Source organism: Bubalus kerabau, chromosome 1, assembly GCF_029407905.1.
Source record: "Bubalus kerabau isolate K-KA32 ecotype Philippines breed swamp buffalo chromosome 1, PCC_UOA_SB_1v2, whole genome shotgun sequence".
NCBI classification, from domain to species: domain Eukaryota; kingdom Metazoa; phylum Chordata; class Mammalia; order Artiodactyla; family Bovidae; genus Bubalus; species Bubalus kerabau.
In genome coordinates, this window is record NC_073624.1 from 131,911,787 (window position 1) to 131,939,478 (window position 27,692).

At 46.3% G+C, this 27,692-nt stretch overlaps 1 long non-coding RNA gene across 3 annotated transcripts; it reads right to left on the reverse strand.

The window, feature by feature from the left end:
- Positions 1–1,026: 1,026 nt before the first annotated feature.
- Positions 1,027–18,507, reverse strand: LOC129641807 (uncharacterized). 3 transcript variants are annotated; one of them, XR_008709454.1, is made up of 4 exons: positions 17,081–17,183; positions 4,084–4,435; positions 1,865–1,983; positions 1,027–1,196 (listed from the first exon to the last, which is right to left on the reverse strand). It is a non-coding gene; the product is annotated as an uncharacterized LOC129641807 (long non-coding RNA). The 3 variants fall into 3 exon arrangements; XR_008709455.1 differs by lacking the exons at positions 4,084–4,435; positions 17,081–17,183 and adding an exon at positions 17,996–18,507; XR_008709453.1 differs by lacking the exon at positions 4,084–4,435 and having other exon boundaries at positions 17,081–18,507.
- Positions 18,508–27,692: the final 9,185 nt, after the last annotated feature.

The following is a 27,692-nucleotide window of genomic DNA, read 5'->3' on the forward strand; positions in this document are numbered from 1 at the left end:
ATCTCCAGTTGCATCCATTTTGCTATACTCATTTCTTTTTTGGGGGGGCCAAATTATGAGGCTTGTGGGATCTTAGGTCCCTGATTGAACCTTGGGTCACAGCAGTGAAAGCACCCAGTCCTAACCACTGGACTACCGGGGAATTCCTACACCCTCACCTACATTATCTGCTTCCTGCTTTCTCCCCTTTCAAAACTTTCATACATGCATGATAGTCCATGTCCCAAGTACACCAGCCTTAGGAAGGGGAGGGATGGAAGCACAGCTGAGGACCTAGTCGGTGCCCCGTATTTAAATATTAGCTCTTTGAATCATCTCTGCAAGTCTCCCAGAAAGTAGGATTTATTCACTCCATTTTGTAAATAATATTAGCTACTTCTCCCTCCCTTTTTTCCTGAGTGATTGCCATGGACCCTAGCATTATTCTATGAGCTGTACATAAATCATTTCATCCTCAGAACAAGTCTACAAATAAGTAGAGTTATACTCATTTTGCAGTTGAGGTCACTAAGGTCAAGGTATATTAAGTAATTTGTCCAAAGTCACTCAGAAAGGAAACACAGGACCAGAATTTGGACCCAGGTGTCTTGGCATGGAGCCAGGACTTGAATTGCTCAGCTAGTAGGCCAGCTCCCCCTGCAAAAGTGCCAAGAGGTTCTTGATTTTGCTAAGGAAACCCAGATGGTAACGACAGTGGTTGGCGTTTCAAACCAACATATCTTATTTCAAAGCCCACCTTCTTTCCACCACTCCTTAACCGATCCTATCTCAGGATAATAGCCTCTATTAGTCAAGGGACCATTACCTATCACATTTCTAAATCTTCTCTTCTGAGGCCAACAATGGAGCGAGGTGTCATGGTCCCCTTCTTTAAGCAGAACTTGACTGATAACAAAGTTAAAACCTGTCCTTTTTCTGATCAGACTGACCCTCCTGATCTGAGTTTGAATAATGGTTTTTCAACCAGATATTTTCAGAAATGATACTGATTTGTTGAAGGAGAGAAAGAATATTAACTCTGTTATTGCTGTACATAGGACAGTGACTAAGAGGAGCAGCTTCTCTGATACATGAAGTTTATCCAGAGATGAGAACTTCTTTAGCTCCAAACAGGCTAAGAAGGCTGAGGGAATGATTGAAGAGAGAGCTGTCCATGTGTCCATATGTAACTCAGGTAGCAAAGACAAGTGCTTTTTCTAAAAAAAAAAAAAAAAAAAGAGGCATTCACAGGAAGCAGTGTAAAGGAGTCAGCAACAGACTCCATTTGAAAAGTTTGCTGGGGACACCAGTTTTGCACTCTGGGTTCCTGGAACTCATATCTGCCTAAAATCGATTGCAACTTGTCAAGAGCTCCTTGGAAGAACCAGAAGTTGGAATGATATGGAAGGCCAGATGCAAAATGCCCGTGAGCAGGAGCCCCTCTTTCTTGTTTCTGGAAGCATCTGAGGGTCTGACTCAGCAGGTAAAGGACAGACTGGACTGCCAAGTGTTTCCTCCTTCACCAACTCCTCCTTCTCCCCTCCCACCCTGCTCCCGCCTGGAGTCTGCAGCAGAGACTGCAGATGCCCCAGGGCCTTGCTTGGGACAGTGAGGCAGAGGATGAATCATCAGAGGTATTTTGCAGGTGTGTAAATGCTACCCGGATGTAAACAGGAATATAGGACCAAGCTGGCAAGAATGTTTGAGTGAATAACATCGAGGTGGACCATGCAGTTTAAATTTCTAAAGTGGAGGGGAAAAAAAGATCAGAAGCCAAAAGGTGGCAGTGAGATCCTATTATGTGTATAAGAACTGGTATTCGTTTTAGCCAGCTATAAGGGCTTCCCAGGTGGCACTAGTGGTAAAAAAGAAAAAAATAACCTACCTACCAACGCAGAGACATAGGAGACCTGAGTTCCATCCCTGGGTTGGGAAGATCCCTGGAGGAGGAAATGGCAACCCACTCCGGTATTCTTGCCTGGAGAATCCCATGGACAGGGGAGCCTGTGGGGTCACAAAGAGTCGGACACAACTGAAAGTCACTTCAGTTCAGTTCAGTCGCTCAGTTGTATCTGACTCTTTGCAACCCCATGAACCGCAGCATGCCAGGCCTCCCTGTCCATCACCAACTCCCAGAGTTCACTCAAACTCACGTCCATCGAGTCAGTAATGCCATCCAGCCATCTCCTCCTCTGTCATCCCCTTCTCCTCCCACCTTCAATCTTTCCCAGCATCAGGGTCTTTTCAAACGAGTCAGCTCTTCACATCAGGTGGACAAAGTATTGGAATTTCAGCTTCAACATCAGTCCTTCCAATGAACATCCAGGACTGTTCTCCTTTAGGATGGACTGGTTGGGTCTCCTTGCAGTCCAAGGGACTCTCAAGAGTCTTCTTCAACACCACAGTTCAAAACTATCAATTCTTCGGCGCTCAGCTTTCTTTATAGTCCAACTTTCACATCCATACATGACCACTGGAAAAACCATAGCCTTGACTAGACAGACCTTTGTTGACAAAGTAATGTCTCTGCTTTTGAATATGCTGTCTAGGTTGGTCATAACTTTCCTTCCAAGGAATAAGCGTCTTTTAATTTCATGGCTGCAGTCACCATCTGCAGTGATTTTGGAGCCCAAAAAAATAAAGTCTGACACTGTTTCCACTGTTTCCCCATCTATTTGCCATGAAGTGATGGGACCAGATGCCATAATCTTAGTTTTCTGAATGTTAAGCCAACTTTTTCACTCTCCTCTTTCACTGTCATCGAGAGGCTTTTTAGTTGCTTTTCACTTTCTGCCATAAGGGTGGTATTATCTGCATTTCTGAGGTTATTGATATTTCTCCTGGCAATCTTGATTCCAGCTTGTGCTTCTTCCAGCCCATCATTTCTCATGATGTACTCTGCATAGAAGTTAAAAGCAGGGTGACAATATACAGCCTTGACATCCTCCTTTTCGTATTTGGAACCAGTCTGTTGTTCCATGTCCAGTTCTAACTGTTGCTTCCTGACCTGCATACAGGTTTCTCAAGAGGCAGGTCAGGTGATCTGGTATTCTCATCTCTTTCAGAATTTTCCACAGTTTACTGTGATCCACACAGTCAAAGGCGTTGGCATAGTCAATAAAGCAGAAATAGATGTTTTTCTGGAACTTTCTTGCTTTTTTGATGATCCAGCGGATGTTGGCAATTTGATCTCTGGTTCCTCTGCCTTTTCTAAAACCACCTTGAACATCTGGAAGTTCATGGTTCATGTGTTGCTGAAGCCTGGCTTGGAGAATTTCAAGCATTACTTTGCTAGTGTGTGAGTTGAGTGCAATTGTGCGGTAGTTTGAGCATTCTTTGGCATTGCCTTTCTTTGGGATTGGAATGAAAACTGAACTTTTCCTGTCCTGTGGCCACTGCTGAGTTTTCCAAATTTGCTGGCATATTGAGTGCAGCACTTTCACAGCATCATCTTTTAGGATTTGAAATAGCTCAATGGGAATTCCATCACCTCCACTAGCTTTGTTCGTAGTGATGCTTTCTAAGGCCCACTTGACTTCACATTCCAGGATGCCTGGCTCTAGGTGAGTGATCACACTATCATGATTATCTGGGTTGTGAAGATTTTTTTTGTACAGTTCTTCTGTGTATTCTTGCCACCTCTTCCTAATATCTTCTGTTTCTGTTAGGTCCATACCATTTCTGCCCTTTTTTGAGCCCATCTTTGCATGAAATCTTCCCTTGGTATCTCTAATTTTCTTGAAGAGATCTCTAGTCTTTCCCATTCTGTTGTTTTCCTCTATTTCTTTGTATTGATCTCTGAGGGAGGCTTTCTTATCTCTCCTTGCTATTCTTTGGAACTCTGCATTCAAATGGGTATATCTTTCCTTTTTTCCTTTGCTTTTCACTTTCCTTCCTTTCACAGCTATTTATAAGGCCTCCTCAGACAGCCATTTTGCTTTTTTGCATTTATTTTTCTTGGGGATGGTCTTGATCCCTGTCTCCTGTACAATGTCATGAACCTCCATCCATAGTTCATCAGGCACTTTATCTATCAGATCTAGTCCCTTAAATCTATTTCTCACTTATACTATATAGTCATAAGGGATTTTATTTAGGTCATACCTGAATGGTCCAGTGGTTTTCTCCACTTTCTTCAATTTACGTCTGAATTTGGCAATAAGGAGTTCATGATCTGAGCCACAGTCAGCTCCTGGTCTTGTTTTTGCTGACTGTATAGAGCTTCTCTATCTTTGGCTGCAAAGAATATAATCAGTCTGATTTCGGTATCAACCATCTGGTGATGTCCATGTGTAGAGTTTTCTCTTGTGTTGTTGGAGGAGGGTGTTTGCTATGACCTGTGCATTTTCTTCGCAGAACTCTATTAGCCTTTGCCCTGCTTCATTTTGTAGTCCAAGGCCAAATTTGCCTGTTACTCCAGGTGTTTCTTGACTTCCTACTTTTGCATTCCAGTCCCCTATAATGAAAAGGACATCTTTTTTGGGTGTTAGTTCTAGAAGGTCTTGTAGGTCTTCATAGAACTGTTCAACTTCAGCTTCTTCAGCATTACTGGTCAGGGCATAGACTTGAATTACCATGATATTGAATGGTTTGCCTTGGAAACGAACAGAGATCATTCTGTCATTTTTGAGATTGTAAGATGGACTGGAATGGGTGAATTTAACTCGGATGACCATTATATCTACTACTGTGGGCAGGAATTTCTAAGAAGAAATGGAGTAGCCATCATAGCATCGTCAACAAAAGAGTCCAAAGTGACTTAGCATGTGCTATTAATACAAAAGGATGTGAGAGCTACTTTTTGTTTTAAACTTCCATCATATTCCCTCCCTCCTTGTTTTGATTTTGCCAACACTTACTGAACAGCTAATCTGAACCAAGTCCTGTGCCAGCTTCTAGGAGAACAGGATGAACTGAGCACAGTCCCTGACCAGAAGGAGTTCATATCTAGCATCTCGCACAGACCTCTGAGGGCTAGACCCGTAGTGTCATACCCAGAGTGTCATACTTGCTGACTTGTGCTTTTGATGGGAGAACACAGCGGGCTGGGACTCACAGCTGCCACCCCACGATTCCAGGGCCCCCCACCTGCCCCTCTGTTCCCCACCACCCACCCACAGTGGGTGGAGTGGCTTGGATGGATCTGTAATCTCAGCCACAAAGAGCAGCCCCACCCTTTGTCCTAGTGAAACTCCGGGTTGTCTTGTAATTATGGCCACACTGCAACCTGGTGCCATCTGATAAGGACAGATTTCAAAATGATGCTCATGATTGATGTCAGTCAGCATCAGGCATGAACGTTGGCTGACCTACTTGACCTGGGCTCAGTGTTGAGTGTGGGTACCATAAAGTGGAGGTGAGAACTCAGCCACCACCTAGAACAAGACTCGCAGTCACTCACTCGCACCCACAAGCCCTCTCCCCGTTCTTTTGACTCAAGCATTTATGTGACTCCATCCCCCTTTCTAGAAGAGAAAGAGGAAGTGGTCTCAAGCACAGTGTTTTGAAAAATAAACATGAACAATTCAACAGCTTTGCAGAGAGATCAGTGGGGCAGTGCTGGCTTCCCTCTGGTTCTTATACAGGAACAAACCCAAGGGGAGTTTGAACCAGAGTGATCGCCGGTCCCTGGAAGTTGATCAGGAAGGGTCAGGTTTGGTGTGTTTAGAAAGTGAAAGGTGCAGGAGTTGGCAGAAGTTACTGGTACCCAGCTCATCATATATCAGCCATGTTCCAAGCATGCAGAGATGTTCTGAAACTGAGCTAGTTCAGCAATCTTTTTTTGCGTAACAAAAAAGAAAAGGATGCTAATAGCTAAGAATTTCCCAGAATGCCTGGTGGCCCCGGCGTCATGATGAGGGCTTTCCTCATCGCATTGGCTCATACAATTCTCACCACCACCTTCTGAAGTGATCATCTGCGACCATGTCCATTTCACAGATGGGGAAACTGAGCCCTAGTGAGATTATCCCTTTGCCTAAATGTCATGTATCCATGCCTCATGCTCACCCAGCTCCTCCTGCAAGCAGGATCACCCCTGATGTTTCCCTGCATGGCAGAGGAACAAGCACAAAGACTGCCCAGAGGACCCTGGTCCAGGCCAGGGGGCCCTGCCCCTGCCCAGAGGGCCCTGGCCCCACCCAGGGGGCCCTGCCCCTGCCCAGTGGGCCCTAGCCCCACCCAGAGGGTCTTGGATCTGTAATGCAAGGATGAGGGCAAAGTACATTCATTTCTTTGTACTTGACAACAAAATCTCCCTTCCCAGTTGTTTCTGGACCTCAGGTACATTTGGTTGAGATAACCCTACACCCCAATTCCTGACACCCTGTCATCCATCCAGGCAAAGATTATCTCTTGTTTTATTTTATATTTTTCCCCTTCGTTCCCTTTCCAAACATCAATTCTTACCCATTAGGTTTGCACACTAACATGTTTTTGCACATGTCCTGGGCTACAGGAGCATGCCTGAGTGTGGGGCTTCCCGGGTGGCACAATGGTAAAGAATCTGCCTGCCAACGCAGGAGATTTCAGAGACGTGGATTCAGTCCCTGGGTTGGGACGATCCCTAGGAGGAAGAAATGGTAACCCCCTTCAGTATTCTTGCCTGGAAAATTCCATAGACAGAGGAGCCATGGCAGGCTACAGTCCATGAGGTCTGTAAAGAGTCAGAGACGACTGAGTGACTGAGTACACACATACATGCCTAAATGTACACTCATATATACACGTATACACATGAACACACATATATACGGCATTGTTCTATAAAGGTGTTTTTAAATTCTGTAAGTGGTATTGTGCCATCAATTTTATTCTATGCCTGCTTTCAATGGGCTATGTTTTTAAGTTCTGTTCACACTACTGTTTGTAAATCTAGCTTATTATTTCTGACAGTGCAAAGTATTCCATCCCTGCCCCTCTCGCAGTACCTCTGGTGTGAGCTCATGTGTGTGCATTGCGGGCATGTGGGTAATGCTTGTTTATGGTGTGTTAGCACACTCTGAAGTGTATGTTCCATGAGAGCAGGAAATGTGTTTTAACCACAACAGTATCCCCAGCAAATAGAACAGTGCCAGGCTAATAGTGCCAACATTTTGTGAACTCACTTCAGTCGTGTCCAACCCTTGAACGCTATGGACTGTAACACACCAGGGTCCTCTATTCATGGGATTCTCCAGGCAATAATACTGGAAATGGGTTGCCATGTCTTTCTCCAGGGGATCTTCCCAACCCAGGGATCGAACCCATGTCTCTTAAGTCTCCTAGCTTTGGCAGGTAGGTTCTTTACCACTGGTGCCATCTGAACAAAACATAAGTAAATAAATGCTTGTTGAATGAATACATGAGTACAAATACATCATGGTTTACTTATTTCTTCCTCTGATGAGGAACCCTGAGCTGGTCTTTTATTCCCTGCTACCATCAACACCATCTGGAGTAGAGTTGCTGGGCTGGAAGGTGTATTCATATTAAACACCGCCCCCCATGCCCTCTCATCATTTCCCCCTTCCTCTTTCCCTCCCTTCTCTCTCTCCCTCCCTCTCTCTCTGTCTCTTCTTCCATACTTTTTACATATATACCATTCAGGGTATATGTAATATACCCCACAGGCAGAGAAAAAGAACGATATTTATGTTCTTGGAGGCCCCACCTCAATTAACCATGAATGAAATCTTTCTGAAAGGCATCTCTGCTGAGGCTCTTATTCCTGAGCAGATATCCAGAACCTCTGATCATCTATTTTTAATGTGTTTCTATTTGACAAGTATTCATGGAGTCCCTGGTCTATGCCAACCTCAGTGATAGGCAAGGAAGCGGGGAGGCGGTTTCAGGAGCACACCTAGCCCTCAAAGGGGAGCAGGCACACAGGGAGGAACATACAACTTAGGGGGGCACCCAGGTGCAGGCGAGGAGGTGTGGCCTTCCGGTCTGTTCTAGAAACCACGGTGTGCAAGTTTGAGAAGAGGATATTTACAGTTTCGTAGCACCTCCTCACAGATTAAAGCTAACATCACGTGCCTCTTGGTGTGACACAGTAAGAAGATATTGTTATGTAGCATCTCTGCCAAAAGGGCCTCATCTCAACCTAATTGTGGAGAATAAATGAGACAGACCCGAATGAGGGGTTCTCTACAAACTCTCTAGGAAATGACAGGAGAGACCGAGCCAGGCCAAGGAGTTGTCCCCCATAAAAGGAGATTAAAGTGACTCGGTCACAGTATGCAGTGTTCAATTCTGGAACGGGAAGAGCAATGCCTCTAAAGGACATTCATTACTGGATCAGTTGGTGAAATTTGAATATGGCATGTATATTAGATCCTGTATTGTGTTAATGATAAATTTCCTAACCATGACGATTGTGTTGTGGTTATATAAGAGAATGTCCTTGTTCTCAGAAGCAAAAGGCAAAATAATGCAATTTAACTCTCGGATAGTTTAGGAGAAATAACAATAACAATAGCATGTATGTATACAGAGAAACAAAATGATAAAACAGTTGTGGCAAAATATTAAAAATCAGTGGATCTGTGCTCTTTGGAACAATGGATGAACCTAGAGGGTATTATGATTAAATCAGACAGAGAAAGACAAATACTCTATGTTATCACTTATATGAGGAACATAAAAAATAAAATGAATGGATATAACAAAAACAGACTTATAGAAAACAAACTAGTGGTTATCAGTGGGGAGAGGGAAAGTGAGGGGCAAGACAGAGGTAGGAGATTAAGATATATAAACTACTGTGTATAAAATAGATAAGCAACAAGGGTATATTGCACAGCACAGGGAAATACAGCCATTATTTTGTAATCACTGAAAAAAAAAAAAAAGGAAAAATATACCAAAATATTAAGGGCAAATTGGCTTATGTTTTTGTCTTTTGTTCTTTCTATCAGTGCTAAAAAATAATAAGAATAAAGAATAAAAAGTTTATAATAGAAAAAGAAGCATATCATCATGTAGAACATTCTGGAACCTGGGGCCCAAAATGTGGTTGCTCTTAAACTCCACTTACCAAATCAGTGGCTGAGAGCAATGAAACAGAAATGAGTGACTACAGAACTGAGAGCTCGTTTGGAACAGAGAAGTCATTAGGTGCAAAACCCGCACAGAGCAGGAAATGCACATTCCACAGGAAGACCAGAAACCACAGCAGAACGCTCTGGAGTTCTAACCTCCTTCTCTTTCTAGGCCATTTCCTGTATTTCATGGTAAATATCACACCCAGAACCATCACCGGCATGGAATCCCAAAAGCAAGATAGATGACTGATTCACGTTTGGGTCCTGTTTATACTGACAAAATCCTCTGAGTGAGAGGTAGGAGGGCTTGACTCTGTCTGTCCTTTTCTGTATCTATACATACACACACATACACACACACACACACACACACAGTCACAGCATCACACCATCCAGGGCTCTCTTGGTCTGAATCCCCACCAGTGTATATATAACAGCACAACGCTCTGTCTGGCATGCTAACCACCCACTGCTCTGAGAAGCTTTTCTGTTGGGGTTGACACAGTTCCCTCGAGTCCCTGTGACAACCTCCTCAGGGCGAGAACAGGAACTCTGCTGTTTCAAGGCAGATAGGCTCAAAGGGCTATCTTTGACCACAGTTGTTCCTTGTGGGATAGAACAAGCTGAAGTTGAAGGTTATTTATAGAGAAGGAATATTAGCAACCTAAAAGTGAATTAGCAATCTGGAGGTCAAAGTTTGGTGAAAATGATGATGGATAGGTTGTGGTTGGGAAAACTAGATGGAGATGTCCACAGAAAGAAGAAAGAGTTGGAAAATCTGAAGACAGTATCTTATAGCCCATCAGCAAAAACTAGTCTGAAAATGTCAAGGAACAGGTCAAGAGAAAATGAACTCAGGAATCTGGGCATTTTGGAGGCAACTGACTTAGCTCTCTGGAACTCAGTCCTATTTCCCCCTGGAGCCTGGCTAGGCTGAAGGCAGTGAATTTCCCACCAAGCCTGCTGGGGGGTGTGGTGGGCAAACTGGAGGGAGCCAAGGGGCTCAGATATCCTGCAGATATAGCAAAACTTTGGAAGGTAGGCTTCAGGTAATGAAATCTTTGAATCATGTGAATGTAGGTTTAAATTTCTCTCTCTTTCTCTTTAACTGAATTATAGTTCCTGGTGGCTCAGATGATAAAGAATCTGCCTGCCATGCAGGAGACCTGGGTTGGATCCCTGGGTCAGGCAGATCCCCTGGAGAATGGCATGGCAACCCACTCCAGTATTCTTGCCTGGAGAATTCCAAGGACAGAGGAGCCTGGCATCCATGAGGTCACAAAGAGTCAGACATGACTGAGGACGAACACACACACAGTCGATTTACAATGTTGTGTTGATTGATATATAGCAAAGTGACTCAGTTACACACATATATACATTCTTTATTATATTCTTTTCCATTATGGTTTATCCCAAGAAATTGAATGTAGTTCCCTATGCTATATAGTAGGACCTTATTGTTTATTTACTCTATATGTAAATATTTGTATCTTTTAACCCCAAACTCCCAATCCATGGTTTAAATGCAGGTTTAAATTATTTTTAAGGACTTCCTTGGTGGTCCAGTGGTTAAGACTTCACCTTCCGAAGCAGGGGTTACAGATTTGATTCCTGATCAGCGAGCTAAGATCCCATATGCTTCACAGCCCAAAACCCAAAACATAAAACAGAAGTAATATCGTAACAAATTCAGTAAAGATTTTAAAAATAGTCCACGTCAAAAAAACAAAAAAAAAGTCTTAAAAAAAAAAACCAAATTATTTTTAGGTGGCTGCCAGTAAAATGTGAAATGTCCTCTGGGACTTGATGTCACACTCTTCAGTTTAAATATCACATTATATCCTTAGCTGCCCCCTGTCTCCACATTGCCCATGAACCTCAATCCAGCACAAGTTCTTAAGGTCATTAAGATGGACAGTCAAAATCCATGTAAATATCCCCACTGAAATGAGTAACCATGGGCCCAGCTTCCTCCCAAAGGTGCGTTTATATATTTATGTCAAACGAACAATCACAACCCTTGTATGTTATCGGCCTGCCTGTGATGAAAGAGAATATTTTGTTGAGGGGGTTGAGAGCCCTGGAAGGAAGTTGCTTAATCTAAGTGGAAACCAAACCCTCACTTTGGTTTCCTTGGGAAATTTTGCAGTAACTGCTTCTCTATAATTAGTGAGCACGGGCCTGGTCAAAGTTGTCACCTAGACCCCACCTAGCACGTGTAGACACGAATGGTGCCCAGGCCAGGGCCATCACAGTGGTCCTCTTTGCCAGCCTGGAGCCATAGGTGGTCTGAGTCTTGGAAGGAACCACCCAGTCTGGGGGGCTTTCAAATTTTTGTTCTAAGTCAGGGTTTCAGGGGATGGATTGGGAGTCAGGGATTAGCAGATACAAACTGTTATATATAAAGAATGGATAGACAACAAGTTACTAGTGTACAGCACATGGAACTATATTTAATATCCTGAGATAAATCATAATGGAGAAGAATATGAAAAAATAAATGTACATGTATAACTGAATCTTACAGCAGAAATTAACACAACATTATAAATCAACTAAACTTCAATTAAAAAAAGAAACCAAAAAAAAAGAAAATCAAAATTTTTTGTAAGTCTACTGTGGATGGAGGAAAGAGAGGAGAGGAGGAAGGGGAGGAGGAGAAAGATGAGACTTTGGCTCACAGTAGGATCACCTCCCCCCATCGCACGTTAACACGTCCAGATTTTAAAGGGGTTCCTTTAAGAGGTAGTTAACAACCATGGAGCAGTTTTTGCCATTTCACTGATGAGGAAATGAAAGTCCAGAGAGGTTAAGCGCCTGGCCCCAAGTGGTGAGTTACAGGAAGTGGCCAAGGCTGTGACTTCACGTCCAGGGCCCCTTCACCAGCCAGTAACACTGAGGACAGGGGCTGTGGAAAAGCCTCCGCATGGGCAGATTGACAGGGGATCAACTGATCAATTACCTGTAGATCCCTACTATGCAGGCAGCAGGTGGGGGTAAAGAACCGGCCTGCCAGTGCAGAAGACTTAAAGAGACATGGGTTCGATCCCTGGGTTAGGAAGATCCTGGAGGAGAGCACGGCAACCCACTCCAGTATTCCTGCCTGGAGAATCCCATGGACAGAGGAACCTGGTGGGCTACAGTCCACAGGGTCGCAGAGAGTCAGACACGGGACTGAAGCGACTGAGCACACACACAATGCAGGCAGCATCGTACCAGCTTCTGAGAGGTACAGAAAAGGGTTTAAGTCATAACTTCCCACAAAGAGCTTACCCCATACTTGCAGAGACCTGACAATGTTCAAAACGTGTAAATAACAGTGCAAATCCAGGATGGTAGAGCGCGGAAATCCACGCGGGGGGAGTATGAAGAGGGAGAGGGCTCTCAGAGGGAGCTCAGTAGGGAGGCTTCCTGGAGGAGGTGAGCCTGACACAGCCCAGGGGGCCTTGAGAGGACAGTGTCAGCTGCAGAAACAGAGGGGTCCTGAGGACACAAAGGAGTCTCCTGGCGTGGGGTTTGTTCACACCGGGAAATACTGAGAGAAGGCAAACAGGCGGGAGCCAGGGGGTTGATGAGCACCCAAAACTCAGTGTGGACAGACAGAGGGAAGATGAAAGGAGATGCTGCTCAGAGTTGCCTGCACCCATCAGCTTCTGCATCCTCCCCCTCGCACCCACTGATCTGAGAGTCACGGTGTAGCCGCATCCCATCGACACCCACTGCTGGGTCCTTAGATCAGACTTTTATCACCCCACCTCCTCCTGGTCCTTTCTCTGCCCCTCTGGCCCCTGATCTGCCTTCCCCACCCTTCTGATGGCCACCAGAATTCTCTTGCTCAAAAGCCAATACCACCATATCTTCACACTGCTTTAAGACCCAAGGACCCTGTTGTCTGTAGGTAAGTCCACACTCCTATGCAGGGCAGACCAGACCCTCCAACATCTGCCCACACCTACTTTATGGCCCCTTCCCTCTTCCTATAAACCACGAGCATTCCCTCTACGGCTCTCTGAATCCTCCATGCCTTTCTGGCAGAGTACATTTTTTGCAGCCAGTCTATCACTGTCTTCTAACTTCTGTTTGAAAGTCACCTCAAATGCATCACCTTCTCCAGGAAGCCTTCCTTCCTTGATGCTCAGTTTCCTGACCCTAGCTTCAATAGCACATCATTCTGCCTATTTGGTCTCCATTTGTTTTGTTGTTGTTTTCTTTTGGGTGGCATGCCATGCAGCATGCAGGATCTTGGTTCCCCGACCCGGGAACAAACCTCTGCCCTCTGCAGTGGAAGTCTGGAGTCTTAACCACTGGACCACCAAGGAAGTCTCTGTCCCCATTTAATTCAAATATCTCCCTCTAGGAGCCAGAGCTGGGAACCCACGGCTGATTCTCATTCTGTTCTGCGCAGGGCCTGATGTGGATCATGATTCATAGAAAGTGGCTTAAGAAATGATGAATGAAAAGTGGCAGAGTATGAGAAAGGAATAAAAACTGAAGCCAGGTTTTCAGGCTATTTGGAGTAAATGAATAGAAGACAATTTGGACAGAGGTGGCCCCATGATTGCTCGGGTTGCCTTGCTGGGGTCACCCCCTGTGTCACTGACACCCCTATGCTTTCATGCTGGGATTAGTCTTCCAGGAGGGGCACCCCTAGACCAAAGCTTACTTCAAGGATTATTTTGACGTTAGAAGTCCAAACGTAACACAGTAATTCAGAAAGAAAAAATGAATTTAGCCATAATCCCTCAATACAATCAATTACTATTACGTTTTAATTTCCCTTCCAGTCTTTTCCCTTATGTCTTGTGAGAGTTTTACGTGTCATCATGACAGGGCCAAGGGATGAACTGGCGAAATATTATGCTATATGTGTCTTTGAGGGTGATGGCACCCCACTCCAGTACTCTTGCCTGGAAAATCCCATGGACGGAGGAGCCTGGTAGGCTGCAGTCCATGGGGTCACTAAGAGTCGGGCATGACTGAGCGACTTCACTTTCACTTTTCACTTTCATGCATTGGAGAAGGAAATGGCAGCCCACTCCAGTGTTCTTGCCTGGAGAATCCCAGGGACAGAGGAGCCTAGTGGGCCGCCGTCTATGGGGTCACACAGAGTTGGACACGACTGAAGTGACTTAGCAGCAGCAGCAGCAGCAAAGGAGATTAGCATTTAAGGCAGTAGATTGGAGTAAAGACCTGGTCTTCCCTGGGTGGTCCTGTGGTTAAGAATGTGCCTTCCAAGGCAGGGAGCTCAGTTTCCATTGCTGGTTAGTTAACTAAGATCCCACATGCTGTGAGACACCTAAGCCCATGCACTGCTGAGCCTGCATGTCGCAACTGAGGCCTGACACAGCCAAATGAATAATTATTAAAAAAAAAAAAAATCTTTCTCAGCCTCGTGGGAGGGTGTCGTCTGATCCACTGGGGGCCTTGATAGAACAAGAAGGCAGAGGAAGAATGAATTCTTTCTTTCTCCTTGAGCTGGGACACCACCTTCTACCCTTGGACATCAGGCTTTCAGACTTGGACTCAGACGTACAGCTGGTTCCCAGGCCTTCAGATTTGGACTGAACCACACCACCAGCCTCCAGCTTGCAGATGGCAGACTGTGGGACTTCTCAACATCTATCAACACAGGAGCCCATCCCTCATAATAAATCTCTTCCTCAAATCAACACATTGTACACCTTACACTTACTGACAGGTCATATATCAGCTATTTCTCAATAAAGCTGGGGGGTGGAAATCTCTTTCCATATATCTGTACATATCCTATTGGTTCTGTTTCTCAGGAGACCTCTACTAATATATATCTACTGTTGCAATTCTGGCTTTTTAAATATAATATGTAAGTGGGAAATCAAAATTCTTGATAAGTCATCTTTTATTAGCTTCCCAGTGTTCTACACACAATGGGTGCTTAAGAAGTCATTTGAGGCAGACTGGCATGTAACCTAACCAGACGTTTTCCTCAAAGGCACTGTTACCCTGGCCGTGATTCCTGAAGAAGAAGCCTGTGATCATATCTCTCCATCACTTCTGGTCCTCGTTTTTCTACCCCAAACCCACCTTTTCCCTTTAAATCTTTCCCCTCCCCAACTTGTGGGATCTCAGTTCCCCAACCAAGGATCCAACCCAGGCCTTTGCAGTGAAAACACAGAGGTTGTATCCAGTAGACAGCTAGGGAATTCCTTCCCTTTGAATCTTGTTTTTATTCCTTTATATTCATTTGATCAACATTTTAGTCAACAAAGAAAGAAAGTGAAGTAGTTCAGTCGTGTCTGACTCTTTGCGACCTCTTGGACTGTAGCCTACCAGGCTCCTCTGCCCATGGAATTTTCCAGGCAAGAGTAATAGAGTGGGTTGCCATTTCCTTCTCCAGGGGATCTTCCCAATCCAGGGATTGAACCTGCATCTCCCGCATTACAGATGGACGCTTTACCATCTGAGCCACCAGGGAAGCAAGTACTAGCCAACAAACGCAAGTGCTAACCACTGAGCGGGCCCCAGACTGGGCCTTGTGCTCACTTCCCTGGGGTGTGGGCTGCCTGCAGCCTGTACATTGCCCCCACCAGCACTCCTGCAGCCCCACTGCCCCCAGGACCCTGTATTGTTCAAGACTCTTCCAGTTCCAACCACAGGAGTCCTTGTGCCCCTGCTGCTGCTGCTGTAAGTCGCTTCAGTCGTGTCCAACTCTGTGCGACCCCATAGACAGCAGCCCATTAGGCTCCTCTGTCCCTAGGACCCTTCTTATGTGTGAGCTGCACTTGGAAGCAGAATGACTGTCCAGCTGCACTAAGAAAGCCCACGGTTGAGATTGCGTCAGCGAGCCCTTGTTCCGTTGCTATGAAGGCTGGGCTGTTAGGTAATAATCCATTCCAAATGGAAAACAAGCCTTTTGTAAAGCCTGAAATAAACTCTTGCCACATCACCCTGAGGCCACAAACAGTCCCTTCCACTCTGAAACAACGAGGCTTAACTAACTATGGAGAGCCCAAAATGTCGTTTCTAACTTTAAAGAGAATGGGGACTCTGACCTCAGGGAGATGAGGGGTGAGCTGCTTCAGGGGAGCTCCAGGCAGTGGGGTTGAGGCAGTGGGGCCCCCCTGGGCAGGAAGCTGCCTTTCTCAAGCTTCTTCTTCAGGAAATGTCCAGGAGGGTGGGCTCAGAAAGGTCACGTTGCTGAAGGATGGGGCTCAGAGGAAGGGATTGCTTGGATGGAGGCAAAATTCTACACCAGCTTGGAAGGAATTCACCTCCAATCCTGAGACCTACAGAACCATAGGCCCCCGGGACTGGGGTGGGGAAGGGTTGGTGCCTTAGCCTCCCCATAAACTCAGGAACTCAGGATGAGGCAGGAAAGAAAGTCGAATTTCTCACATACTGCACTCTGATGGGGCAGGTGGCTGAGCAGTGTATCCTTCAGAACTGTGGACTTTCCATATGCACTCACATGCACGCACGCACGCACACACACACACACACGGTCATAGGCTGAGTTGAGTCTCCCTAATACCTACATGTTGAAGTCTTCACCTCAGAACGTGACTATATTTGGAGACGGGGCCTTTAAAGAGATGATAAACATAAAATAAGATCATTAGGCTGGGCCCTAATCCAATATGACTGGTGTCATTATGAGAAGAGGTCATCAGGGCACAGACAGACACAGAGGAAAACCACGTGGACACGGGGAGAAGACGGCTGTCTACAAGCCAAGGAGAGACGCCTCAGGAGAAGCCAAGCCTGCAGACACCTTGACCTCAAACTTCCAGCCTCCAAATCTGTGAGGCAATAAATACCATCTGTTTAAGGTGCTCAAACTATGGCACTTTGTTATGGCAGCCTGAGCAGACAAAAAGTCTTCCCACAAACTCACACGCACACACACCCAGACACACTCTCTCATACAAAAATCACTCACCCACATGAGGCTCACACAGACTCTCACACTCAAACACTTACCTCTGCCACACACACACTTACCCCCTTCCACACACAAACACTTCTCTCCCATCCCCATGCCATCTACACAATACTTGCTCCATTCACACACTTTCTCACACGCTCTCACGTACTTCCTAAGGCCAGAGACTCGGGCTGCGGTTTTGACTGTGGCTCAGGCCCACACGGAGGCCAGTTCCCTTCCTTGAATGGTGGGCTCTGCTCTCTGTCAAGCTCACTCCTCTCACTAGAACCGATGCATCCTGGGCCCTTTGCCTGCACTCTTGACTTCCTGCATCCTGACCCTAGCAACATGCTCTCTGTCCTGACCTTGGCCTGGACCAGGACCTGGGAGGCCTAGACGCTGCTGACCATGGCAAGGAGCAAACACTCAGAACCTCAAGATCCTCATCTCCAAAATCAGGGTTTATGCTAGCACAGCAGTTCTCAAAGTATGGTCCCCAGACAGCGGCATCAGGACCACCTGGAACTTGTTACAGGAACAGATACTCAGGCCCCACCCAGACCTACTCATCAGAACCTAAGGGAGGCAGGGGAGAGGAGCCCAGAAGTCAGTTTTTAACACGTTCTTTGGGCAGTCCTGGTGCAGGCTAAGGTTTGAGAACCACTGAACTGCAAGATCTCTAAAATTCCTGCCAGGGAGCATAAACCTACCAGACGTGTGGTCATTATGGTGGGTATTATTTATGAAATAACTTCAACGTGCCTGGCTCTTTGCAAACATTGTCTCTATAACAACCCTCTAAAGTAGGTGTCATTAAATGTATTTTCCATGGGAATGAAATGAGGCCCAGAGAGGTTAAGTAACTCATGAAAGGACACAGCTGGAGATAAGCAGGAGAAAGCTTTGCACCCTGGCCCCCTCATTGCGTGGTTCCCCACCACTCCACCTGGGCTACCACACTGATGAGGGCCTGGCCCCCTGTCAGCATTCCGTGGAGGTCGCTCACTCTCTGGTGGTCCTGTGACCTGCTCTTCCCACCTTAACAACTTGCCAGCCTCGCTCCCTGCCCTCCCTGTTACAGTACCTTCCAGCTCGGCCCCTCCTCCCATCCTCAGTCCAACGCCAAGTCCTGCCTTCCTCCGACTTCCATGGCAATGAACAGAGTCATGACAACCAGTCCACAGGTCGAAACCACAGTTGGAGCCAACTTGACTCCTAGAGGAAAGAGACCAGGCCTAAGTTCAAGCCTGTGATGGCCTGAAAAAGCACAGCCTCTGCCCTCACAACTTCCTCTAACAGAAAAGCCTTCTGCAGGTGATGTTGAGACTTGATCCTCATGTGATGCAAAATCCTATGAGAGAACAAGGCTTCCCCCTTGTTCTTGGGGCTTGTGGGCACCGAGCAGAAGGAGGGCCCACCACGGGACTGGTGTGAGCAGAGAAGCCAGGTCCCCCTGAGGCTGCCCCTCCTGGTCCCCTAGCACCCGCCCCCTGGTCTCCTTAGCAGTGCGCCGCCGGGCCCCACCAGGACAACAGGAGTTCTGTCTGTCTGCTCTATCCTTAGTTTTTCCATACAGGAAGTTCCAAATTTATTGACTGAATGAATGAACTCTTGTTCCAGCTACTAGATTTTTTCATCAGGGGCAGCTTTGTATACATGTACATACACACACACGTGCTCATGCTCTGGGGCTGGTGGAGGAGCCAAAGGGAGGAGAGAAGAAAGAGACAGGACAGAGCCTTCCCTGGTTGTCCAGTGGCTAAGACTCCACACTCCCAGTGCAGGGGTTCCCGGGTCAGGGAACTAGATCCCGCAGGCTGCAACTAAAGATCCTAGGTACCACAACGAAGGGGGAGTTCCCAGGTGGTGCAGTGGGAAAGAATCTGCCTACCAACACAGGAAACACAAAAGACGCAGGTTCAATCTCTGGGTTGGGAAGATCCCTGGAGAAGGAAATGGCAACCCACTCCAGTATTCTTGCCTGGAAAACTCCATGGACAGAGGAGCTTTTACAGTCCATGGGGTCACAAAGAGTCAGACACGACTGAGCATAGCCCCCCATCACAACTAAAACCTGGTGCAGCCAAATAAATACTTTTCTTTTTTTTTTTATGGCAGGACATGAGAGCTGGGCACAAGGAGGCTGGTAACGGGGCAGGAGAAACCACAGCAGAACAGAGTGTGAGAATGGATCATCACACAGTGCAGGCCTATGGAGACAAATCCAAGCTGAGGCTCAAGGAAAAGAAACACAGATTGGAAATCAGGCCTGAGACCTGATCATGCATGAGGTCTGCTTATAAAAATGATCATTTGTGCTGAGTACAGAAAGGTCACTGACGCGACCACAGCCGGTTCCGCACCTGTAAACTTGGCTGAGAGTGGACTCAGACCCAACCGGCCAGTTTCCTTGTGGGCAGGGCTAATTGGGCGGGATCTGGAGGCTCACCAAGGGGGGTTTTGTGGGCTGAACTTTCACCGTAAGTGATGCAAGGTTTGGTTTCACTTACTATTTGTGGACGAGTCCTTCCTTCGCTGCTTTTTCATTCAGGGAAAGGTTTTGCATAATGTTACAACCGGGTTTCTTTCTCAGGACGTCCTTGTCACGTGACCAGACTGGGACCACCACCCCCCGCCCCCCATGCCTTCTGTGTCCACGTTAAGACCTGATACCCCCAATTCCTTCTCTTCCCCTGCGCTTGGCCCCTCCGACTCAATGGATTCTCTGGGAATCCCGGATAATTCCATGAGCCGAGGCCCAGCCATCAGCTGCATGGACTTGGCTCATCTGTTTCCCTGTATTCCTCTGGGATGGTCCAGAATTTGGGATAAGTGGGCCCCTGCTGCCCTCTAGGATCTGGAAACAGAGAGCACCTCCCAGACAGATGAGCACTCCAGACAAAGTCAGGAAGCTCCTTGCAGTGATAACCTCGTGCAACGGGTGGACACAGGCCAGCACATCACCAGGGGCACACAGGCTCACCAGGGCCCGTCAGGAGGCAGCCGAGGCTCAGAAAGGTGGAGGGGTACAGCCAGCCAAGTGGGAAATCAGAGCTCCAGGCTGCCACTTCTGCCTCCAGATCTGTGTTCCTCTTACCGTTCTGTAAAACTCCAGTAATAACCGATGGGCAGTTCCTGAACAAGCTGCCTCACTGGGATTCAGTCCCAGAGAAGAGACGTGGTCCCAGCAATGGGTTTACTCGGTTCTGGAGGGAGCTCTGTGGCCTTTGTGACCCAGCCTCGTGAGCAGTCTCCTCTCCCGTGTTGTGCTTGGGGCTTATGGGTGATTGATGCCAGTTGAGGTTCTCACGGAGGCTCCACGCAAACAGGTAGTGAGTAACATCACAGGTGTTGAGTTTCCCCTGCTCAGCACAGCCAGGCAGATGTAAACAATACATCTTACCGTGACAATGCATTTACAGTGAAAGGCGTCAAGAGGTACAGGCTGCAGTTACCAGATAAGTAAGTCCTGGAAATGTAACATACAGCACAGTGACTCTAGTTAATAATACTGTATTGTCTATTTGGGTATTTTTCTCCCCATTTTTGGCCAAGTCGCATGGTATGCGGGATCTTAGCTCCTCGACCAGGGGTTGAACTCAAGCTCCAGGTTTGGAAGTGCAGAGTCTTAACCACTGGACCAACAGAGAAGTCCCTGTATTGTGTATTTGAGAGCTGCTGAATAGATCTTAAAGATCTTATCACAAGAGAAAACAGAGTTTGTACCGACTGTGGTTACAGATATTAGCTAGACTTACAGTGGTGATCATTTCACAGTATATACAAATGTTGAATCATGTTGTACACCTGAAACCAATAGAATGTTATGTGTCAATTATATCTAAAAATTTTTTTAAATAGCTGTGAAGTTTTGTCAGTAATCTACAAACACTGGGTGGATATTTGAGTAGTAATGAAGAAAATAATATGGCAAAGGGAGTCTAATCATTAACAAAACCCATGCTAAAATTGCTAATTCCCTTACATTTTTGAAGGACTTGTTAACGTTGAGCTGATGATACATTGCCCCAGGGCAAGAGTCCAGTTTCATCTTTGCTGAAACTCTAGCTGAGAAAGTAAATTCTATAAAAATTAAACAAGTGACCAACAACCTCTAGCTTTTCAAAAGAGGAATTATTTCTCAATTGTAACACCAGAGTTTATCACAGGCAGGGAGAGCTTAGGAAATCAAACCATTAAAGGACTAAGCTCAGAGCTGGGATGATCATAAAGCGCTTGACCCTCCTGCTTCATTCCTGGCCCCAGCATTCTGATAAGAGCAGGGGTGGGCAACAGCTGGCCCAAGGGAATAAGACGGGGGGATGAGGGCTGCAATCAGGTAGTAGCCGTAGCAGCAAGTGCAAGAGAGGAGAAGGGAGAGCCACGTGGCCCCAGACAGAGCCAGCTGGGTGGACAGCCAAGGGCTGTTTGAGCCCCTCTGCCCCGGACCCTGCTGACCTGTCGTTCCTTGAGCTCCTGCGCTAGTAGCCTTTTTCCTGAGGTGACTGAAGCATCTCTGTGTCCTTCGCATCCCCCGGGACACTGGGGACCTGGGATTTGATTACTGTAAGAACCTCTTTCATTACTGTAAAACCTCCCGTCTGGCTGTTAGATGTTCTGATGTTGTTACAAGCTGAGTTGTGTCCCCCTAAATCCACCTGCTGAAGTCCCAACCCTCACTACTTCAGAATGGGGCCATATTTGGAGGTATGATCCTTATAGAGGCCATCAGGTTACAATGAGGTCATTAGGGTGGATGCTAACCCAGTTTGACAGGCGTCCCTATCAGTTCAGTTCAGTTCAGTCACTCAGTCGTGTCCGACTCTTTGCCACCCCATGAATGGCAGCACGCCAGGCCTCCCTGTCCACCACCAACTCCCGGAGTTCGCTGAGACTCACGTCCATTGAGTCAGTGATGCCATCCAGCCATCTCATCCTCTGTCGTCCCCTTCTCCTCCTGCCCCCAATCCCTCCCAGCATCAGAGTCTTTTCCAAAGAAGTCAACTCTTCGCATGAGGTGGCCAAAGTACTGGAGTTTCAGCTTTAGCATCATTTCTTCCAAAGAACACCCAGGACTGATCTCCTTTAGAATGGACTGGTTGGATCTCTTTGCAGTCCAAGGGACTCTCAAGAGTCTTCTCCAACACCACAGTTCAAAAGCATCAATTCTTTGGCACTCAGCTTTCTTCACAGTCCAACTCTCACATCCATACATGACCACAGGAAAAACCATAGCCTTGACTAGACCATAGAAAGGGGCAATTTGGACACACACATTGAAAGAATGCCACGTGAATACGAAGATGGCCATCTACAAGCCAGGGAGGGAAGCTGGAACGGATCATTCCCCAACAGCCGTCAGAAGGAACCAGCCCTGCCCACACTTCCACCTCAGACTTCCAGACTCCAGAACTCTGAGACAACAAATGTCTGTTGTCTAAATGGATGTTGTGTGAGCTCTGTTGTGGCAGCCCCAGACGCTGACAGCCAGTGGGGTCCTCTGCCCAGCCCGGGAACTCTCCAACCAACACAGTCCCACATTTTCAACAACTTCAGTTCCAGCCCTTTAATCTCTGGTCCCAAAATGAAACTTCTGATTTTGTCTTTTATTTTTTTTTGTTTTAAATATTTCAGGATGACTGTATATGCAATTTTAAAACTCAGTTTGTACAAACAGGTTTCTATTAAAAGGCAGCAGCTCCCAGCCTCTTGTCTTCCCAGCCCAGTTCCACTGCCCAGAGGTGAAGGGCTCTAATCGTTCCCATGTTTAGCTGTCGGGGACAACTCTCCTGAGCAGAGCGCTGACTTGTGCCCTGTTCCAGGAGCACCCTCACTAAGAGCATCCCTGGAAAATGCCAGAGAAGGTGAAAGAAGATGTCTTCCTAAGGAAGCAGTGAACGTGAAATTGAAAGTGTTAGTCACTCAGTTGGGTCTGACTCTTTGTGACCCCATGGACTAGAGTCCACCAGGCTCCTCTGTCCATACATAGGATTCTCCAGGCAAGAATACTGGAGTGGGTTGTCATTCCCATCTCCAGGAGATCTTCCCAACCCAGGGATGGAACCTGGGTCTCCTGCATTGCAGGCAGATTCTTTACCCGAGAATCTGAGCCACAGGGGAGTTTCATGGGGAAGCAGGGGTGCTATAAATAGCCAGCCAGCTGGCTTGCTAAAGGGACTCGGGTGCTTGCGAATGGGATGCTCAGCCCCCAGTGTTCCATGGCTCCTGTCACAGAGCAAGGACAGGACCCAGAGCAGATGAGATGGCCAGCCTGGAGGCTGTGGGGCAGAAATGATCATTCCACTAGACTATCCTGCCATACCTCTGTGCTTCGTTCCCAGTGCAGTCCCTGGCACAGAGAAGACCCTTGATTTGTAAATATCTGATGCTAATCATGATTGCAGGGAGAGATTATTATAGCTACCCTGACACTTCCATATTTCTATGTGTCAAATAATTAGTTGACAGAGGCTGCTTTTCGTTTTTTTTGTTGTTGTTGGATTTTTTTATGTACTTTGTTTTGTGAGCTGTTTTATATTTACAGAAAAAATTGAGCAGAAGAAAGTGCATTATGAGGATTTTTCTGGTGGTCCAGTGGCTAAGACTCTCTGCTCCCAATATAGGGGGCCTGGGTTTGCTATCTGGGGAACTAGATCCCACATGCTGGACTAAAGGTTCACATACGACAAGGAAGTATGAAGATCCTGCATGCTGCAACTGAGACTCGGTGCAGCCAAAATAAATAGAACATAACAGATCCTATTTTTAAAAAGTACATAGCTCCCATATACCCTTCTCGCATACACACACACATACACACACATTTACCCAATTATTTACATGCATTATTGAACATGGTACACTTGTTATACTAGATGAACCAATATTGAAGCACTGTTATTGAATAAAGTCCAATTTACATTAAAGTTCTCTCGTGGTGCTGTACATTCTATGAGTTTGGCCCAGTATAATGACATGTATTCACTAATACAATATCAACACAATAGTTTCATAGCTCTGAAACCCCCCTGCACTCTTACCTATTTATTCATCCCCCCACCTCCCTGGAAACCATTGATTTTTATACTGTCACTATAGTTTTTCCCTTCCAGAATGTTATGTAGTTGGACTATATGTATATATATATATATAGGTATATAGTATGTAGACTTTCAGATTGGCTTCTTTCAGTTAGTAACATGCAATTAAGGCTCATCCATATCTTTTCCTGGCTTGATAGCTCATATATTTTTAGCACTAATATTCTACTGTTTGGATATACCAAAGTTTATTGATCCATTCACCTTCTGAAAGACATTTTCATTGTTTCCAAGTTTTGTCAATTATGAATAAGCATTTGTGTACAGGCTTTTGTACTATGGACATAAGTTTTCAACTTCTTTCGATAAATACCAAGGAGCATGATTGCTGGATCATATGGTAGGAGTATATTTATTTGGTATGAAATGATCAAGCTGTCTTCCAAAGTGTCTGTTCCATTGTGAATTCCCACAGAAATTAACAAGAGTCCCTGTTGCTTGACGTCTTTGTCACCATCTGGCATTTTCAATGTTCTGGATTTTGGCCATTCTAATAGCTATATAGTGGTATCTCATCATTGCTTAAATTAAAAATTCCCTAATTATATATGATGCTGAGCATCTTTTCATATGATATTTGTCACCTGTATATCTTCTTTGGTGAGATATATAGATATTTTGCCCATTTTTAAGTCGGGCCATTTGCTTTCTTACTATTGAGTTTTGAGAGTTCTCCGTGTATTTTGGATACTGATGCTTTATCAGATACATGTTTTGCAAATATCTTGTCCCAGTCTACAACTTGTCTTCTCATTCTTGTGAGTCTGTTCTCCTTCCAGATGCTCAGAAGGGCCAATGAGGACAGATACCCAGTGTCTCCAGCGTATATTGTGTGTGCCCACACTCACAGGGCAGCAGGCTGACGTTTGGGGCCACATCTAGGCGGTGGGAGATGGATGGATTGGAGGAATGGATGGAAGTATGTCAGCTTTCATTGTACTAGCTCCATCCATCCATCTGTCCATCCACCTGATACATAAGGTGTGCCCATTACGTACCCTGCCTGATTCCAGGCATTAGGAAAACAAAGATGAGTAAAAACAGAGTCCTCAGCTTGCCTTCTAAAACCACACAGGCCGATCTGGGAAGTGGAAAAAGAAACAGGTCATTTCAGTGCAGGATGAGAAAGTGCCTGGTAGGTACAGTGTGGGTGGGGAGGACCATTGGAGGGGAGGAGAATCAGGGTGAAGGTCTCACCTACTCTGTGGTCTTCAGGGATCCCCAGGGGAGCACAAGGGAGCATCCCCCTACTGGCTGAGCCTTTTGCAGACGTGCCAGGGGCATTTCATCCCCAGAGGGCAAGGGTCAGACCTCTCCCTACTGCACTCTCACTGTCACGGCCACAGCTTCCTCTTTGTCACTTTCACGTGGCCCCCAAACAGGAACTGCTGCAAAGCCCTGAGCACCTGTTGGTGAAGCAGCTCTGGAGATGGGTAAGGGGGGGCCTTCACACCCGGGGGGGCAGCCAACAGCTCAAGCTTCAGTGCAGCAGCAACGGCCACACTCACAGTCAGCCTAGCTGAGGGCCCTGGGGCGGGCAGTGCCAGATGTATTCCTTCCGGTGTACCCATCATCCTACCCACCCCCTCCCCACAAGGAGACCCTTAGGAAAGTGGTTATCACACACTTGTGAAGGGGAACCAAGCAACTTCCCATTTTCAAGTTTCTGCAACAGGCAACATCGGGGGAATCTTTCCCCATCTCTCTCTACTGAAAGTTCTTTTAGTTGTCAAGGCAATGCAGGCTTCTGGTAAAACCTTCGACAGAATAACAGTAGAGGGTAGTCTAGGCTGAAAAGTTAAAACCCTTCTCGTTAACCCACCACCACATTACTCTCCGCAGAGAGGACCACGGTCACCACTTCTTTGTGTCTCCTTCCCCAAGTGAAAAACATACATATCTCTGGCTGGAGGGAAAAAGGCAGTGGGATAGGGTGTTCTGTGAGCTCCTTCTTCACTTATCTCTACATTTTGGATATTTTTCCGTGTTACTATAGACGACCCAACTTAACCTTTTCATCAATCCCTTGTCTGTTTTTCGAGGCAATGGCTTATGCTCCTAAAAGACCATAAACTAGAACTGGCTGGGGGCTATTGCCCACCATAGTAGCAGAAGAGGCCACGGAACGAAGCGGAAAAAGCATTCGACAGATCGAGCCCAGAATTCCAGTGTGCTCATTGTGTTGCCTTTGTAGATTTCTACACTTCTATGGGCTCAGATGCCACATCCATAAAATGCAGATTACTGTTGATTCAGGTTAAGGGTTGGAGTGTAACAGTTGCTCAAGAATTGTACTGATGAACCTGTTTGCAGGGCAGCAATGGAGACGGAGGCATACAGAACAGACTTGTGGACACAGTGGAAGGAGAGGGTGGGAGGAATTGAGAGACTAGTATGTAAATTACCATATGTGAAATAGATAGCCAGTGGGAATTCTCTGTATGACGCAGGAAACCTGGCGCTCTGTGACAACCTAGAGGGATAGGATGGGGTGGGAGGTGGGAGGGAGGTGCAAGAGGGGGGCACACATGTATGCCTATGGCTGATTCATGTTAATATATGGCAGAAACCAGCACAATGCTGTAAAGCAAGTATCCTCCAAATACAAATAAATACATTTTAAAAATTCCAAAGCTTATATAGTAAAAAAAAAAAAAAAAAGAATTGTAGCTCTTCTTAAATACATGGAGAGACATCCCATGTTGATGGATTAGAAGCCTCAATGTTACTAAAAATTGAGGGTGTGCTTGCTAAGTCACTTCAGATGTGTCTGACTCTTTGCAAGCCTATGGACTGTAGCCCGCCAGGCTCCTCTGTCCATGGGGATTCTCCAGGCAAGAATGCTGGTGTGGGTTGCCACGCCCTCCTCCAGGGGATCTTCCTGCCTCAGGGATCAAACCCGAGTCCCTTACATCTCCTGCATTGGTGGGCAGGTTCTTTACCACTAGTGCCGCTAAGAATTAAGTAATTCTCCCCAAATTGGTCTGTAGGTGCAACTCCATCCCCGTCAACATCCCATTGGGCTTTTTTTTTTTTTTTAAACCCCTGAATACTTGCAATGGTTCTCACCTGCTGCACTTGGGGCTCATTGAGCTTTGAGTGAGCTGGGCCTTGCGGAGGCTCCGGGATTGGGGTTGTGCACTTGCAGCTACTGTTGGTTTGCCTTCTGCACCCCACGTGCTCCTTAACTTTCAGGAACTCTCACTTTGATAATAATTGAAGTGGGGCCTCTCACACATGTATTTGTCCCTGGGGCTGCTGTAACAAAGAGAATAGCATTTATAGTTTCACAGTTCTGGAGGCCAGAAGTCCAGGGCCAGGGCTGGTTCCTTTTAACCCCTGGGGAGGAATATGCTCCTAGCTCCTGGTGCCCTGATGGTCATATCTGACATTTTGTTGCAGATATACACCTCAATGCCAGCTTCCATTTCACAGTTTTCTCCCCATGTGCCTATCTGTCTCTATAACCAAAGTTCTCTTTTTCATCAGGACACCAGCGCACACTAGATGAAGGCTCACCCGAATGACCTCTTTTGAATCTAATTATCTCTGTAAAGACCTTAACTCCAAACAAGGTCACATTCTGAGGTCCTTGGGATTAGGGTTTCAACATTTCTTTTTGAGGGGACACAATTCAACCCACAATGGGCGGTAAAAGAATTAAAATGATGCTCTACATTT